Source organism: Homalodisca vitripennis, chromosome 1, assembly GCF_021130785.1.
Source record: "Homalodisca vitripennis isolate AUS2020 chromosome 1, UT_GWSS_2.1, whole genome shotgun sequence".
NCBI lineage: Eukaryota > Metazoa > Arthropoda > Insecta > Hemiptera > Cicadellidae > Homalodisca > Homalodisca vitripennis.
The window spans coordinates 88043854-88061101 of NC_060207.1; the positions used below are offsets into that span (position 1 = coordinate 88043854).

At 34.8% G+C, this 17248-nt stretch overlaps 1 protein-coding gene across 2 annotated transcripts in view; it reads right to left on the minus strand.

Moving 5' to 3' along the window:
- LOC124366197 (discoidin domain-containing receptor 2-like) overlaps positions 1 to 17248 on the minus strand; it is a 351261-nt gene that overhangs the window by 216293 nt on the left and 117720 nt on the right. The window contains exon 2 of one of the 2 annotated variants that reach the window (XM_046822571.1): positions 14057 to 14093. The exons of the other annotated variant lie outside the window; for it this stretch is intronic. The gene's annotated coding sequence lies outside the window, so the exon portion shown is untranslated. The remainder of the gene's footprint in view (positions 1 to 14056; positions 14094 to 17248) is intronic. 2 annotated transcript variants of the gene reach the window in all.

A 17248-nucleotide genomic window follows, 5' to 3' on the forward strand; every position in this document is an offset into this window, starting at 1 on the left:
ACCTTTTTTTCTTATTTTGATGTGAGGAATCACGCCCTGACTTATGGGCACCTTTTTTCAGAACACCCTGTATAATATACTGAATCTTTAACTAAACAAAATTAAAAGTGTGGAATTCGCAGCATAGAATAATTTTATTTAAATTCAACAGCATTCAATAGCGATTAGATACTGAGTTGTTTCATTTCTTGTGGTGACACACTGGTGAAAACCCTTAAACATTTATAGAAGAGCAACATTTGAAGCTGAAGTATAGCAGGTTCATTTTATTCCTATGAAACTACATAGCATTGCACCAAATATATATAATGAAGTCAAAGCTATCATGTATTAAAATTGGAAAAACCCCTTACAGAAGATCCATGGTATAAAATTCCTACATACTCTGTTTAATTCTGACTTATTTCGGAGGTTTCTTTTAAAATTTCATATCTCTATAGCTTATTGGGAATTTGAAAAACTCACCATAGAAACTAATTGAATTGATAACCTCAAAGATGACCTCAGCCCAACCATAGAAAAAAGTGTGGTAGAGATGTCCCCATTGTGAGCAGACAGAGACAGTGTGTGTATACTGTACTAGTAGTAGTAACAGAGAGCTTGAGAGGAGCGAGCCGGTGTCTCAAGCTGCTTGCCTTGTTAGGTTTGTCTTTAGCTGAAATAACGAGTGTAAACAAGTCACTATCCCGTCTTCTTGCTTTTTATTCTTTATGCAGGCTACAGATCTACTGTATTGATCATCAAGTTCTAAGAAAAAAATTTACTATGATAGTGTTAAATTCGAAATAATCCACTTTTAAATATTAATATGAACATTACAGAAACGTCAGTACCAAAGCTATGCAAGTCATACCTTTTACTTGTTTTTTCATTTAAACATAGGTTAGTTCACTCCCTATAATAATAATTTTAGCTTTCAGAACATGTTTTCGTTGACAAAACGTATTAAAGATGCTTCTCTCAGTTATACACTTGGCTATGATAGTTGACAATACTTGCCTGTAATTTGACAATTCGCATAGCTTACTGTCACGAACACAAACGAGACAGCTAGTTGTTTAAAGCAAAATGTGGGAACAGGTAAAATATAATAAATTAAGTGAAGGAAAAACAAAGTTCACACAGATCGAACTGAAGCTACTGCACACACTCCACACTGTTCCATACCGGCTCGTTCCCTCTCAATGTGTTAACCCCATTTATCACACCCACAACCAGGGAGGGATTCCCGCAGGATTACCGATGTTCCGTGGAACATATTCCCCAACATGCCCACATCATTACTGCTTTAATGCTAAACACGTGTTCAGCTATTGAAATCTCACTTTTTGTGTTTCAACGATACACACAACCGTTAAATACAAACCTCTGGTATAGAAAAACATTGTATTTACAGTAGCCCACTTATGTTATAATATTAAAATGTTCATATATAATGTAGCCTTTATAAATTCCATAGTATATTATAAATGCCTTTGAAGTATTACAAATATACGCAACCATATAACATGTGAGTTTTGAACATCACAAACCGAGAAAATTGACAAAATTCTGTCCTCCATTCTCGCGCGCGCGCGCGCGCGCGCGCGCACACACACACACACACACACACACACACACACACACACACACACACACACACACACACACACACACACACACACACACACACACACACACACACACACACACACACACACACACACACACACACACACACACACACACACACACACACACACACACACACACACACACACACACACACACACCACACACACACACACACACACACACACACACACACACACACACACACACACACACACACACACACACACACACACACACACACACACACACACACACACACACACACACACACACACACACACACACACACACACACACACACACACCACACACACACACACACACACACACACACACACACACACACACACACACACACACACACACACACACACACACACACACACACACACACACACACACACACACACACACACACACACACACACACACACACACACACACACACACACACACACACACACACAAGGTAACATATATAATGGCATACATCCCCTACAAACAATAACGTCCAGAGCGGGTCGGCGCGGCGGATTGCTGACTACACGAAGCGTCAGCAGTTCTGATAATTGGCGCGGCCGGGCCAACCTGATACTGTGCGGTGTTTAACGGCCTACCGCTGCCGCAGAACACTTCCATCTACCTTTAATGAGAAAATGGCCAAAAGTTTCAGATGTGTTAACGAACAGCAGGGCTTTATACAGAGCCAACATTTGATTAATAAAAATGTTAACGTGATCAGTATCATTACTACACCAACTGTGTAATTGTTTTATATTCCTTGAGGCTTTTAATAGTTTAAAGTATAAATAAAATGGTCATTAATTTATGAAAAGGCTAGATTACATAGATAGCAATAAACAATTGAATTTATTTGTTGCATATTTGTGTTACTGTACATAACCAGTTTTATAAAGCTTGAGATTTATTTTAATTTAAAGCTTAAAGTAATAACATAAACATATTTATATATTCTTCCATAATTTATTTCATGTATTAAAAATGTTGTTATGCATCTGGCCTTCTGCCACACTGCTCGCCAAGCAATTGTGTTGCTCCGTGAATGGTTCCAGGATCGCGTCATTTCTCGGAATTCCGACCATTAATGGCCACTAGGTCGTGTGACTTTTGTCTTTGTGACTATCCGAAGTAATTGGTATACCCCTATAAACCTCGAAACATTCAGTGACTTCAAGGAGGAAATTCGACGGGTTGAAGGCGAAACTTGTAACCTTGTCGTGCTGTCATAGCGAATTATTAATCCAGTTCTTGTACAAGGTGTGTATAAGCGTGCATGTATGTATGCTCTTGAGGCTCTGTTATTTTTGTACACCATAGATATCATTGTCACACGAGAACGTCCCACTGAGAGTCGGTGGGAGCAAATGTTAGGTTGATCATTGTTTCATAGTTACTGATAAGATATCAACAGTAAATTTGGACAACCCTGAAAAATTTAGTAGATTTTAAGCATTTGAATATAATATACTAAACAAAATCATATCATTTTCCATAAAGGTTTATCAAACAAAGTGTGTTTCAGACCTCACTTAGAATTCATTAAAACGAAAAATGATAAGGTGAAGCTCGTCGGTATAATTACTCTTCCCGCTTCTCTTCAGTACTAAGAAATTACTATGAGGGAATTCCGAATTTATGCATAGTTTTTGGTGTAGTTACGTCTAACTATATGGATGTGCAACCTGTACCGGCCAAAGTACAGTCTAGCGTTTTATATTAATTCCTAAATAAAATGTAAAAAGTGGACAAGTGGAAGCAGTTTAGTTTTTTAACATTTCAATTCAAAGTTTCAGGTATAGTTATTCTGAAAATATATGTGTATATATACCACTTAATATTGTACAATTTTCTTTATTATATTATGTATATTTTTGCACATATATTACTCGTATATATGTATTCCTTCTTAAATATTTGTATCAAGCATTGCATGAATTGAGAACACAGGTAAGAAGTTCAAATGTAGTATTAATGTTTGTAAATACATATTATATTACATTGTTTACTTCTTATAATCGCATGTCAATTATTTCACTGCATGTATGGATGGACTTATGTAGTCCAGAAAAAATTAATTAAATAAAAAACACATTACTGTAGTTATACAATTGTTTTCTATTTATTATTAGTAATGTCCAATTACTCCTTATTTCTAAAATAGTTGTATTGTCATACCAACTGGGATCCGTGCTGCCTATAATGGACTGCTTTGGATAATTCATATGTTTACAGTACTAACAGGACTACCATTGGTATGGCAAATTTCGTGTCATGCATAAAAGCTGACTGGAAACCTTTACATTGATCTGGTCTGCTAGCAGTCCATATTGTAAACCATAAATTTGAATTTAACAAGTGGAAGTTTCTCATTGAATTGCAAAGGGCACATGAAAATAAAAATAAAAATGTCTATGCTAACGTTCTGTTACGTAAGGCATTGATGTAATGAATAAAAGGTGGTAATTAATGCAACGAGTATAATGTTGTAAACCATACAAAATTAGCACTCTGCATTTACAAAGCATTCTACATATAATGTATGATATTACAGAATAACTTGTTAGAAACAGCTTATTATCTCAACTACCCAACATTACAGTATGTAAAAGATACAAGTACTTTTACAAAAATAAGTCTACTATATTTAACAATAAAACGGTAGAGAACATTATGTATTATAGAATAATTTTATGTAGCAAATACTCGTATGTAACAGTACTACTGTTAACTCAAATATATTGTTTCAACAAACCCAATAATGGTATTGCCGTGTGACTCTACAGTATTATTGCAGAGCAAGTGGAGAAGGAAACATTCGGACTCATAAGAAGGTGAGTGCAGGGCGGCAATTGGAGGGGAGGACCTGGGCAAGGGCTAAGGGCCACTTGACTCCCGACTACAAGAGCCTAATGGCGGTAAGGTGGCCGCCTGGCAGGGCAATTCCCTCTCTTCGAATGACCCGATTTAAGAACCTATCCACTTCCGCGTAGCTATACTCCAGTAACAAAGGAAGTATAAAGTCCTGAATCAATGAATTGTATCGGAGGTTTTCCATCTGTTTGAATGAATATCGTCCTGTGATCGTAAAGAAATGTGTGCACAACTGAAAAAACTGAAGATAAAATTATTTATGATAATGGTAGACCGTTTTAGTGTATGATTAGTGAAATATTAGTTGTTTTAGTCAAACAAAACATTACTGAGTATATTTAATTGATTCATTGCAGTTATTTAACGAACGTAACTAATATCAACCGGTAAAATCCGTTAAATTTTACCTGAAACCATTCATAACACAAATTTGGATATGTAAAATACACCAACAAGCTATAGTTGTATTTTAAAAACATAGAGCACTGAGTTTCTAAAATTTAAATCGATCCTCTTCATCTTATACGATCTGAAGGTCAAGTATAAGGTTAAGCAAGCACGGCATTTAATAAGTAATCAATACGGCAATAAACACACCTAAGTCACACGTGGTAACAAGATGTACGACAAAAACCTGAACCCTGAGAGTCCAGAGTGTTCGACAAAGCACCAACCATTATATTTATCGTATAGAACAGACGCTTTACGCACCAAAGCTAAGTCACAGTTGATAACAAGATGTACGACAAAAACCTGAACCCTGAGAGTCCAGAGTGTTCGACAAAGCACCAACCATTATATCGTATAGAACAGACGCTTTACGCACCAAAGCCAAGTCACAGTTGATAACAAGATGTACGACAAAAACCTGAACCCTGAGAGTCCAGAGTGTTCGACAAAGCACCAACCATTATATCGTATAGAACAGACGCTTTACACACCAAAGCTAAGTCACAGTTGATAACAAGATGTACGACAAAAACCTGAACCCTGAGAGTCCAGAGTGTTCGACAAAGCACCAACCATTATATCGTATAGAACAGACGCTTTACACACCAAAGCTAAGTCACAGTTGATAACAAGATGCACGACAAAAACCTGAACCCTGAGAGTCCAGAGTGTTCGACAAAGCACCAACCATTATATCGTATAGAACAGACGCTTTACACACCAAAGCTAAGTCACAGTTGATAACAAGATGCACGACAAAAACCTGAACCCTGAGAGTCCAGAGTGTTCGACAAAGCACCAACCATTATATCGTATAGAACAGACGCTTTACACACCAAAGCTAAGTCACAGTTGATAACAAGATGCACGACAAAAACCTGAACCCTGAGAGTCCAGAGTGTTCGACAAAGCACCAACCATTATATCGTATAGAACAGACGCTTTACACACCAAAGCTAAGTCACAGTTGATAACAAGATGCACGACAAAAACCTGAACCCTGAGAGTCCAGAGTGTTCGACAAAGCACCAACCATTATATCGTATAGAACAGACGCTTTACACACCAAAGCTAAGTCACAGTTGATAACAAGATGTACGACAAAAACCTGAACCCTGAGAGTCCAGAGTGTTCGACAAAGCACCAACCATTATATCGTATAGAACAGACGCTTTACACACCAAAGCTAAGTCACAGTTGATAACAAGATGCACGACAAAAACCTGAACCCTGAGAGTCCAGAGTGTTCGACAAAGCACCAACCATTATATCGTATAGAACAGACGCTTTACACACCAAAGAAGGTGAGAGACTCGTCATGTATTTTAGAAGTACAACATTTCATGTTGTCAACTTGACTCTTTTGTTTGCTTTCCTATACTTATGTTGATGCCAAAGGAGTATTTGACACATACAGATGAGGATAGATTTCCAATCCTCGAAAAGTATTATTTTTTTTCTTTAATACAGTTATAGGGAATAACCGCGATAATAACCTGGTATAATTTCAAACTACCAATAGTCAACAATAAACTAAACACAGCACCTTATTAAGTCTGGTTGTCGTTTCTGTTCTTGATTATTCGCGTAAAATTATCCTTCTGTGCTCATTGTTTCATAGGAAAATTATGCTTCCAAATGTTAGTTATTTTAAAATCTTGCCTTAGATTTAATCAGATTTTGTACACACAGATTTGTAAAAATCAGTTTTCTCTGACAAGTTTCTTTAACACTCGTGTCGAGACCAATACCCAATACACTCCATATTAAACCTCTGTGGTTTTAATTTTCTAACCCTACTTAGCGGTAGAATTTCAGTCAACTTTCTTCAGTCAAGTTACCTTATGTATTTCCTATACATTAATCTTGAGCATGAAAAAAGAGGATGCATTTTATTCTTAAGTAAATGATTGATTCCTAACTCATTATATCAAATAAGCCACTTGAGGTATCAACGATTAACAAAATAATGTAATAACCTTGATTCTTATCTGTAATAAATTTTCTAGAATAAACAACATTACTTAATATTAATGTCATAAAATTTGGCTGTTACTCTGTTGAAATAAATAATTTATTTCTGGGCTGCAGAGGGCCACGCTGTGCTAAAAGGTTAAAAAATTAATTTTTTGTATTGGTATTTATTGTACGCTGAATCCCCAATAACCTTAGAGCATATCTTCTAGTAATAAACGTGTGTATACAGATATATATATATATATATATATATATATATATATATATATATATATATATATATAAAAAGTAGAATTTTTAAGAGACCGACATTTCCTATCATTCAGTGGATATTGCAATAACGAAAAGTTTGAATTTAGTATTAATTAGAATATTCCATTCCGTTCCATGAGTCGACGTTTTCCCATAATTTTGCAACATTGGTATTGAATAATTCATTACATGCATACAAGCTGACTGGCAATATGTAATGAAAGCAAATATAGACTTGGTTTAAAAATAATTTTAATATCAGAAATATTTAAATCAAATTTTTATAAAAATGTAGTTACTCAAGTTATTCTGGTAACACAATTTAGTGGTATTTTGGATTTGGGTGGCGACAGGACATAAGGAAGTTATTCTCTCTTATTATGCACCTACACTTTGGAAGTTTTAATGAATTGGCCAATAACAAAATATTGCACAAATAGTAGACGCAGTATGTCCATTACAATTTATGAACGTATTAAAAATACCTTTTTATCAGGGAAAACCATGTACTGATAAAACTTTTTCTTAATACTGACGTAAAATTTTAGTAATAAACGTAGGCTAAGTTAAAAGCATATTTTCAAATATGTTCAATTTAGTACACTTCGTTTACTATCAGCAGTTTTGTGGCCAAAATCAACCCGTTATGATCCAGCTTGTGCTGTTAATTATTTTACACTTTGTATTATCAGTATGTTAAATAGTGTATTCTAAAAATAAATTTTGCTTTTAAGTTTTTTTATGGTTTTCGTCCGATTTAAAAAACAGTTTTTCAGTAGATTGAACATTAAATGTATGAAAATGTAATCTTTGCAAAATGCCTTCATTTTAAGATTCAACGATTACCAATTTTAAATTGGTAAAGCAAGCTCACCGTTTTGTTTCTGGAATGAGAAAACTTTTTTATGAAAGTTTGGTTGACACCAGTTGAATGGTTTTAGAACTATTTTATTTTAACACAATCAAATAAGCGTAAAATTAAACATTTGTTTAAACAGGCGCTCATTTTTGGTTTCCTTCAATATACGGTACGATTCCCTACAAAAACCGGGCAAGATTTGTGAGTCTCCTTTAGGATCCAAGTTGGCCGAACTCTGTTGGCCTATTTGCTTTATAACTGCGTTAATAAAACATTACGCTTATTTTGTATTCATAAGTTTGTGTTACAACTTGTGTTGTGCGATATGAAAGGGTATTCCGGAATATATGTAAATACCGAATATACGAGTATACTGTAAAATACGACAATCTCACTCGATTTATGACTTTTGTTTAAAAATACATACACTTTCAATAAATAACTGTTTGACAAGAAACGGCAAACGTAATGAGGCTGTTTCAAGAGCAGTAATTAAAGAAATGGCGGCGGACAAGGGAGTGCATTAGACGTAGAGGCAGGTTTCCTGATGTGGCCATCGCCGCTCTCTTTGTGGGGGAGTCCACTCCGCGGTCACTCAGACACCGTAATGTCATTTGTTTTATACTCAACGTTCCCCTTAAAATTGTGTTCTTTGTTGAAAAAGCAAATTGTAAAACAACGAGACCATAAATGGCCAAAACCATACTATTAGGAGTACATTTAGCTCCTTTCTATCTACTTTCAAGTTCAGAGTCTATGAAAACAGCAGAGTCGACCACAAAAATACATGCACGTGGTTCAGAAACCGCGTAATACAACAAAGATATGTGAACTGCTTTAGATAAGTAAAATTAAATAGTTTATAGTATGTAGCTTCCACTTGTAATACTGGAAATATTCTAGTACCTGAACAAAATAAAATGTTTTAATTCAGGGTAAAATGAATCTATAAAGAAACATCAACCATTATAATCTGGATGTGAAGTTGAGAAAATGTGATTTTTCGAAATATGATATTTCTTATTAAAGTTATTCACACCTTTGTAAAAATAATTAAAAATAAATTTCCTAGCTCGTACAAAAGTATCAACATTTTCTTTCTTTTATTAAATGTTGTTGGAAATGTGTCAAAACTTTCAGTTTTATTATATATTCATTATTAGAAAATTCACAGTTAAAGTAGAACCTGAAGAAGTGCAAAACTACGCAGTAAATTAAATTATTATAATGAGGTAATGTAAACTGTGTATGAGCAGATCATCATTGTACGCATGGTTATATTACAACAATATACCGTGTAATGTAAACGCCTAAGTGTGAATGAGACTTATAGCAAAAAAGCAACTAAACGCATCGTTACATTACAGTTAGGTTAAAAGGAAAATTTTCCACAGAATGCCCTCAGAAACTCTTGAGTTGCCATAAATAAAAGCTGGAAAAGCCTTTAAAGTCCATTAGTCCATGTTTAAGGCCCTCCCCTCTCTATACCTCACCACTCCCAACCAACCCGTGGCCCCTTCAAAAGAGAACGAAAGTTTGGAACAAGTTTCGGTCACTTTGTAAAATGAGGCTTTCTTAAAGGGGGAGCCTTTTACAGTTTATTTGCAATTTTTATTGAAAATATATCTCTGGTAATTCTTAAAAGCTGACACTGTGTTGAGTACATAGGTTATTCTGCATAATATTATTCATAGTTTGTCCATCAATATCAACAAACCAATAGTATTATACAGTTACTGGTGTTCAATACACTAGAAACCTATATTAGAAATCTTGTTGAACTCCGATTTATGTCACGTCGATAATTTTGTGTATTCTTGTATCGTAAACCTACCTCTACTATTCCTTTTCAGACTTGTTGAAACAAAACTATTATTCACTTGAAGGTTTTTATGTACAGTATATTATGTATTTGCATACATTCAAAATAAATGTTTAAAATTCTGAACTGATTTTGATGATTATTGTAGTTGTTTGAAGAACGGCAATATCATGAAATTCTGAAACTCAGGAAAAATTCTTCTCGATTTATAAAGAATTAAATTAAATTTAGTATTCTTTTATAAATGCACCCATTGCTTTTTATTGCACCTCAAAGAAATTTCTATACTCTTTAAATCGACAAACTTTAGAATTCTTTTGCGTATTGCGTAGGTGGTAAATAAAATTTGAAGTGCTTTTTTCAAAAGTCTTTTGGTCAATAGATGCGACGTTGCGACGTCACATTGCTAACATATTTCAATCTCAAGGTACCTTACTTAGATCTAGTTGTGAAGAACTATCTTCTATCAGCAGATATTATATTGAAACAATCGATAACCCACCTAACAAACTTGAGGCAATAATCGTTATCTTTGGTAAAAAAAACACCGCAATCAGAACAATTGCTACTATACGGTCAAATTTGCTGTAGAGTGTGGCATGATCTATTAGACTTCTCTGACAAACACACAAGTATGCATTTATTTGTACCAATTTAAAATGCAATTTTGGAAAAATGTGTACGTTTTATCAGTTTTGAAGTTAATAATCATGTTTCATAAAAATTAGCTACTTAACTTAGCATTTTACTGATAACAAACAAACGGAAAATTTGAATATTATAATAATTCGCCTTAAACAAAGAGATTCGTTAACCTGAGAATAGATTAAAATGCCAATGTGTTTTTTAATGCATTCTTATCAAGTTTTATGTCGTATAATTGATAAAAGGTATATTTCTTTGTATATTTTATTCTTTGTTTGCAGTGATTTATTGTTTAAAGGTATTAAACATATAACGATTTAGAACTCAATGTTTATAAATTAAGGATGATTATGTAAATAAACCAAAGATACCTCAATTTTAAATATTGGTTTTAAACTTACTTACGTAATTAACGCACTAAAACTAACCTTATCCGTAGAAGATAGAAAAAAGTAAATGCTTTTATTCACCAATACCGGTCTGGCATCCCTGATGTAACTAACTCAATTGTGAGAGGAAACTTTATTAAAATGTGACAGAGAGTAAACAATCATACTGGTCGGTAACTACCCCCTGACCGCTCAGCGTGACGTGACGTGACGTAGCGGCGACGCGACGTCCTAATGCGCCATCCCTTCGAGCTTTCATGTGGGGAGATCCGTCTGATCACAAAGAAACGTTGTAATGTCGTTTGTTTTATATATTATTTCACTTTCCCGACAAACAAATCCCTCTCGCATGGGGGAGACCTGGCGCAGATAAAGGTTTTGTGGTGAGCATAAAACAACTTTATCGCCCCATTCGTTCACTGCCCACGTCACTTGAGATTTTTGTATTTCCCGCACCACAAGGTGCGCACGTCTGGTTCTGTTTACGCGTCTCGGGTCTAAACCTTAGTGCAGATCGATGTTTCTGCTCTTGTACTCGGGTTCGTAAAAATACTAAATGTCTGGAAGAGTAACAATTTATCTTGCAAATTTTGTATTAATATCTACGTAACGTGTTTGCACTGTCTTAACAAAATAAAGCGATTTACTGTAAAACACATTCTGGTAACACGCTTACACATATGTGTGGATTATTCACAACGTTGCATATACCGTTACCATTCACCCACCACAATATAAAATAATTATTTGCAAGCATATTTCGAGTCAATTTTGTTTGCTTGACACCATTCAGAGGCCAACTAAACCTAATCTGTATTCCATCCTAAATATAATTAATCATTTATTTTTCCTAACAAGGAGCTGCGTTAGGTTTTGCTTGAGCTTATTGCTTTCAGTTTCATGAGCACAGCCCTGTATGCAATCTTCGATGTAGGCGAGAAAAATAGAACACGTATTTTTTATCATTTCTCAAAAAGTAAAAATTTATGTTAGTAATTTCAGAAATTTGTGTACAAGTTCAAGGAAGCACAACTGACTATGTGGGTATGGTTTTTTTGTAACTATGACTTTATTTCGAATGTTTAGTGTTGTTTTTTCAATGATATCTTCATTTAAAAATTGTCAATAGTCTCTAAATGTAAAAGTATGCAATTTTGTTTAATCTTCCTCTAATTTTTCCTGATTTACATAATTGTGATTAATCAAAACCCGTATCAAGTAGTCATCTATAATATTTAAAAAGGTGAGTGAATTATTTCATTATTAACTAAACATGTAAAGTATGAGAAATAAATTGTTCAGAAAGAATATTAGTATCTAATTCCACGAAAGTAATAAATTAGATAGACTACACAAATAATACCAGTACGGTAACGGTATAGCACGGAGTATGCAAAGTACATTGTCAAAGCACAATACTAGGATTGCGGAGGATTTCTCTCCCCGTTGTTAGACGGAAGGTGTAGGCCGTTTACGGGACATAAAACGCATTTTCTGGCTTACTTTTGGCGGTTCAGTGGGTACACAGTGAAATCACTTTCCGAATCGACTATAAGCTTTGATTGTATAGAATAGGAATATTTAGAGCATGTTTTAGGAAGTTTTTTTTTTAATTTAGTGTCCAACCCATTCCACGATATCTGTACTATGTTTTTTATTAACATTATCCACCATTTACTGAACAACTCTACTCTATGTTGTGTTTCGTCAAGTTTCCGCACAGATCAACAGTAACGCAACAGAAAATACTACATTTGTATTAATAAAATAGCAAAGTTATCCCCCAATCAATTTCAAGACCTATATAGTAATGCTTAAGTTTTTGATAATATTAAAATTGTGAAAATTACAAAACTATACATTTTAAATTATCACTCAAATGCAAAGCGGAGTTATAAAAAAATCTGCTTTTGATTTATTTTTCATCTAAAAACACTGAATTATGTTCAAATAAACTGTTGCAGCAGAGAATCAAAGGCCCAGACAAAACTTCATAAATTTCTTACCAATCAATGCAACAAAGTAACTCCATCGTATGTTACATGTAAAAAATGTTGTATGATTGTACTTGGTTTTTTATAAATTTGATTATTCTGCAATTTTCTCGTTGCGATCAGTGTATCTCATGAGACCAAGTAAAAATATTAAAATTTATTTTTGCCTTTAAATTTGCTTTTTTAACCCCAAGATCAATAGTTTTATCTAGTTTATAATTTAAAACAGTGATGTACCTGTGGTAAAAATCCAGGACGTACCCATATTTCAAATACACCTACTATTGTATTAAAAAAAACTTGCCAGCTGATGCAAATACAATAAATTATTGTGTATATAATATTTTATTAACATGTAAACATTATGTGTTACAACCTCAATTTATTCTGTGACTTCGAATTAGTTAATTTTCGTAAGGTGCATACCATGGAGTGAACGAGAAGAATAACATATTATTTTGTACTCCCTACCAGACCCCTGAACCATTATTACGTTGGCACAAGATGAATATACTACTATTTATTTTGAAATAAGTAGTATACAGAAATTTAAAGTTGCAGTAAATGTGGAATTATTAATGTTAAAAGTACCAAGCTCAAATGTTATAGTTAAACCAATAGTATCGCAACAAAATAAGATAGTTCTCACACAACTAACCAGACATACTGTAGTCCCACATCTTTGACACATGTATGCGTCTGTCTAGGCCGCCGTCATCCTTTGTCACAACATCCAGAGTACTACCCTCCTATCCGGGCAACAAGATACAGGCTTCAACACTAATCACCCTCTTGGACCACTTCGCCGCCTTTTTGTCGGATAAAGAAGTTGTGGGTTTGAAGAGGGCCAACAGCTGTTTTAACTGAGCCGATTTAACTGACCCGTGCTGCCCCCTGGCGAACATATGTTCCTCCTCAAGTGACTCGGTCGTAAAAACTTACTCAAGAGGTTACATTGTGTCTGGTGGTGTCGGTGTGTGGGTTACTTAACTGGAGGGACTCTCTTAATTTAAAGTTCCTAACCCGTATTTCCTCCTTAGCTGTTCTCGTTAAAGGAAAAGCTATTAATTAGTATTATAACGGTCTTGACTACATTTAACTGATAACAATAGTAAATACACTAATTATTTATAAGACCTAATAGAGTAAAATTTGCAATTACCTAAAGCATTTCCCTGATGAACTTCTTTATTGTTGACCTGAAAAACATATCATGTGTTATTGTATGTCAATATTACTCAAGGAATAAGACAGTGAAGTCAGGATAACCTTATTAAGCTTAAAAAAAGCATTCATTTTAATAAAGTGCGATCCTACATAAAAACACATACAAGTGTGTATTTGTGCAATTTAACACTTATTGTGCAATAAACGTTCAGAGGTATACGTGTTCAATGGAGCAAGTGAGATAAAATGAAGTAAATATAACAGAATTCCTCGTTGGGTTACTTTATGGCAGGTTTATACTCTCTGCGCCACACATTCCAGAGCATAGAGTACAAGATTGAAGCAGCGAAGCCGGCGACACTGGGTCATAACTTCACCCCACTTGATGGTGCAGTCGGCTCTCTTCCCCTTTAACATACGACTTTCACCCCGTGTCACTACACTTGCGCGCACTGCGAGAAAACCATTTAGGAGATTGCATTAAAACTAAGCCTGAAGTTGTCTGCATTCGTCAATGTTCACGATCAGTTCAGAATATTATAACCTGTTCTCATCATATAAGTAACCAATAATGTTAGCCAATCTTGAAATATTGACAAATTGCCAAGTATATTATTGTTCACTATATTTATTACAGGTAAAATAGGTATACTAAAATAGGAAATAGGAAAATATACTACGTTTCGTGGATTGGAATCAATCCTCCTCTTTAGGTATCAAAGTGTTCTCAAGGTCTCTTATAATAAATTATGACTTTTGATAGATCGACAAATCAATCGTCATTATTTACTTGGCTGAGTTTAAATAATATTAACTCTTCCATATAAGTGTGGCAATATTCGTTAGATAAATTAGCCTGTCTCGGCCATGAGGACAAACTCTTGCGAGCTTTACTCGTAAGTATTAATGTTGTGTATTATACTGGTTTTTAAGCCAAGTTGTTTAAGGCAGGTTCGTGGAGGCAACACTTCGTGGGTAAGGATTACGTGCACATCAACTTGGTGGCCGTCAACTTTCGTGGAGTCAAGATTTGTGGTCGTCCAGATAAATGGAAGTATATTTATGTGGGAAATTATTAGGAAAGTTTACGATGTCAGAAAGGAAGTGTTCAGGATTAGGAAATTTGGAATTAAGCATTAGAACGTGAGTGAGCGATATTTGTTCCGGTTAAGTTGTCAGTATATTATATCAGATTGTAATAATAAATAATCTTCCGCCTTGCAAGCTAAGGTTATTCATTAATGTACAACAATATATTGAAATTAGAAAATATATTCCAATCCTTGAAACGTAGTGTTCTATTTTGTAACATGCAACAAGCTAAATGACCGAAATTCCCTTATCCTATAAAATAGTCTTCGTCAAAAATAATTCAAAAAAGTTTTAAGACAAGAGATCTGTTGGAGTTTGAGAAGTAAATACTATAAAACATAGTACTATAGCACATTATGTAGTATCACGTTGCCTTATAAATAATGTTTTTATTATTTTTAACTATTGGCCTTCGATTATGTAAAACAATACAGAAGTATTTAAATATTATTACTAAAATATTTAATTAAAAATGATCAATCAAAATTTTAAATGCTAGTTAAGTAAAGTAATTAATTTCTGGACGTCTACAGTGTCAAACGGATGCGTTTGAAATTATGGAAAGTGGACGGAACCTAAAGGGAATTCAAAAGCAGGCAACAAACCCAACTGACAGGTGGTCCTCTCTGGTGTAGACAAACAGAAATAGCAAACAATTGAACCGCGCAAACAGCCGTAAACCGACGAGATTTACCGCTTTACGGCTGCGATATACGGCGTCGCTTGCAGTATATACCGGCCACCCGGTGGGCCTAAACGTCCGGACCACATTACACGCAATTGGCTTCGATCGGCCATATACCACCGTAGAGTGGCTGCACATTGAAATGTGAATTGAGCCCTGTGTTCTCCTATATAATCTCAATCAGTGATCGTTCCATGTCGAAATACGGCAAACGTTGCTTCACATCGGTCGTCCAGTTCATGCAGTAATAGATGTCAAACTGCACCCATCTGTATATTAAAACATATTGAAATAATAATGATATTCGCATTACAATAAATTATTCTTTAAGTATTATTAACTAAAATTTTAAACGACTTTACAGAAGGAAAAAACTGCATCACACTATATTTAAATAATGTAATGTATTTGAAATTCCATTCTTCAATCAGAATATATATTTACGAGTACAACGCAAAGGAACAAATTAAGATGTTGCGTTGGCAGGGGATTGGCATTACCATACTAATTCGCTAACTCTGAATTTTAATCGGCGAAAGTCCTTGAAGAACTCAATTAATACACTCCCCGAGGAGACTAGACCTCAATTGAATTCACAACGCCGTAAATCTCCCACTCTAATTTAGACGACTCAAGTAGTGATTGTTCGGCTGTTGACCGCTTCGGGGCCACATAAATCACAATCGTGGATGTGATTACCGTAATTCACCGCGGATGACGTCACAACCAACTGTGTGACATCGGACGTTGTTACAGACATTCTGCTGTTGCTGGAGGTGAACACGTTACAATGAGTTAAGTCAATTGCTGTAATCGCAAAGGACAGTGTTGTTCTGCAAGAATGGGGAGGTTAGGCTTATCGATTGGTTCTAATTCTTTAACGAGAGGTTTTCAAATTGGAAATGTCGAGTAAGTGAAGTTTCTAATATCAATAGATTTATTTAGGTATCGAGAACGAGGTTTATATGATTATATCGCTAAACGTGTACTTTCGAAAGTTATCAATGATTTTATTTGTTTATTTTGCATTTCTGTAATATATCTTGAGGGGCAGGTGAATACAAGTACTTCAACGAATGCATCAGGAAAGTAGCAGTCTAAACAAGAATGATACCCGTGACAAGCTAATATGTTCACCAAACGGACAGAATGATTTGTAGTAAAGCAACACAGCCAGGACTGTATGTTAGGGGGCAGACCGGTTGTTTGTGCATATATCAGGATGAAATCGTATTGCGAAACGTGATGGGTGTTGGGAAAGCAGTACTTTTTGCTGCCTATTCAAGTGTCACTCAGCTATAAAACATTCTTTCATAACCAAAAGGAGAGTGCTACTACTTTTAGATGGGGCCTTACTTAAGATTGTGTCTCAGAAGATTCCTTTTCTTAGAAGTAAATAGTAAATTATAT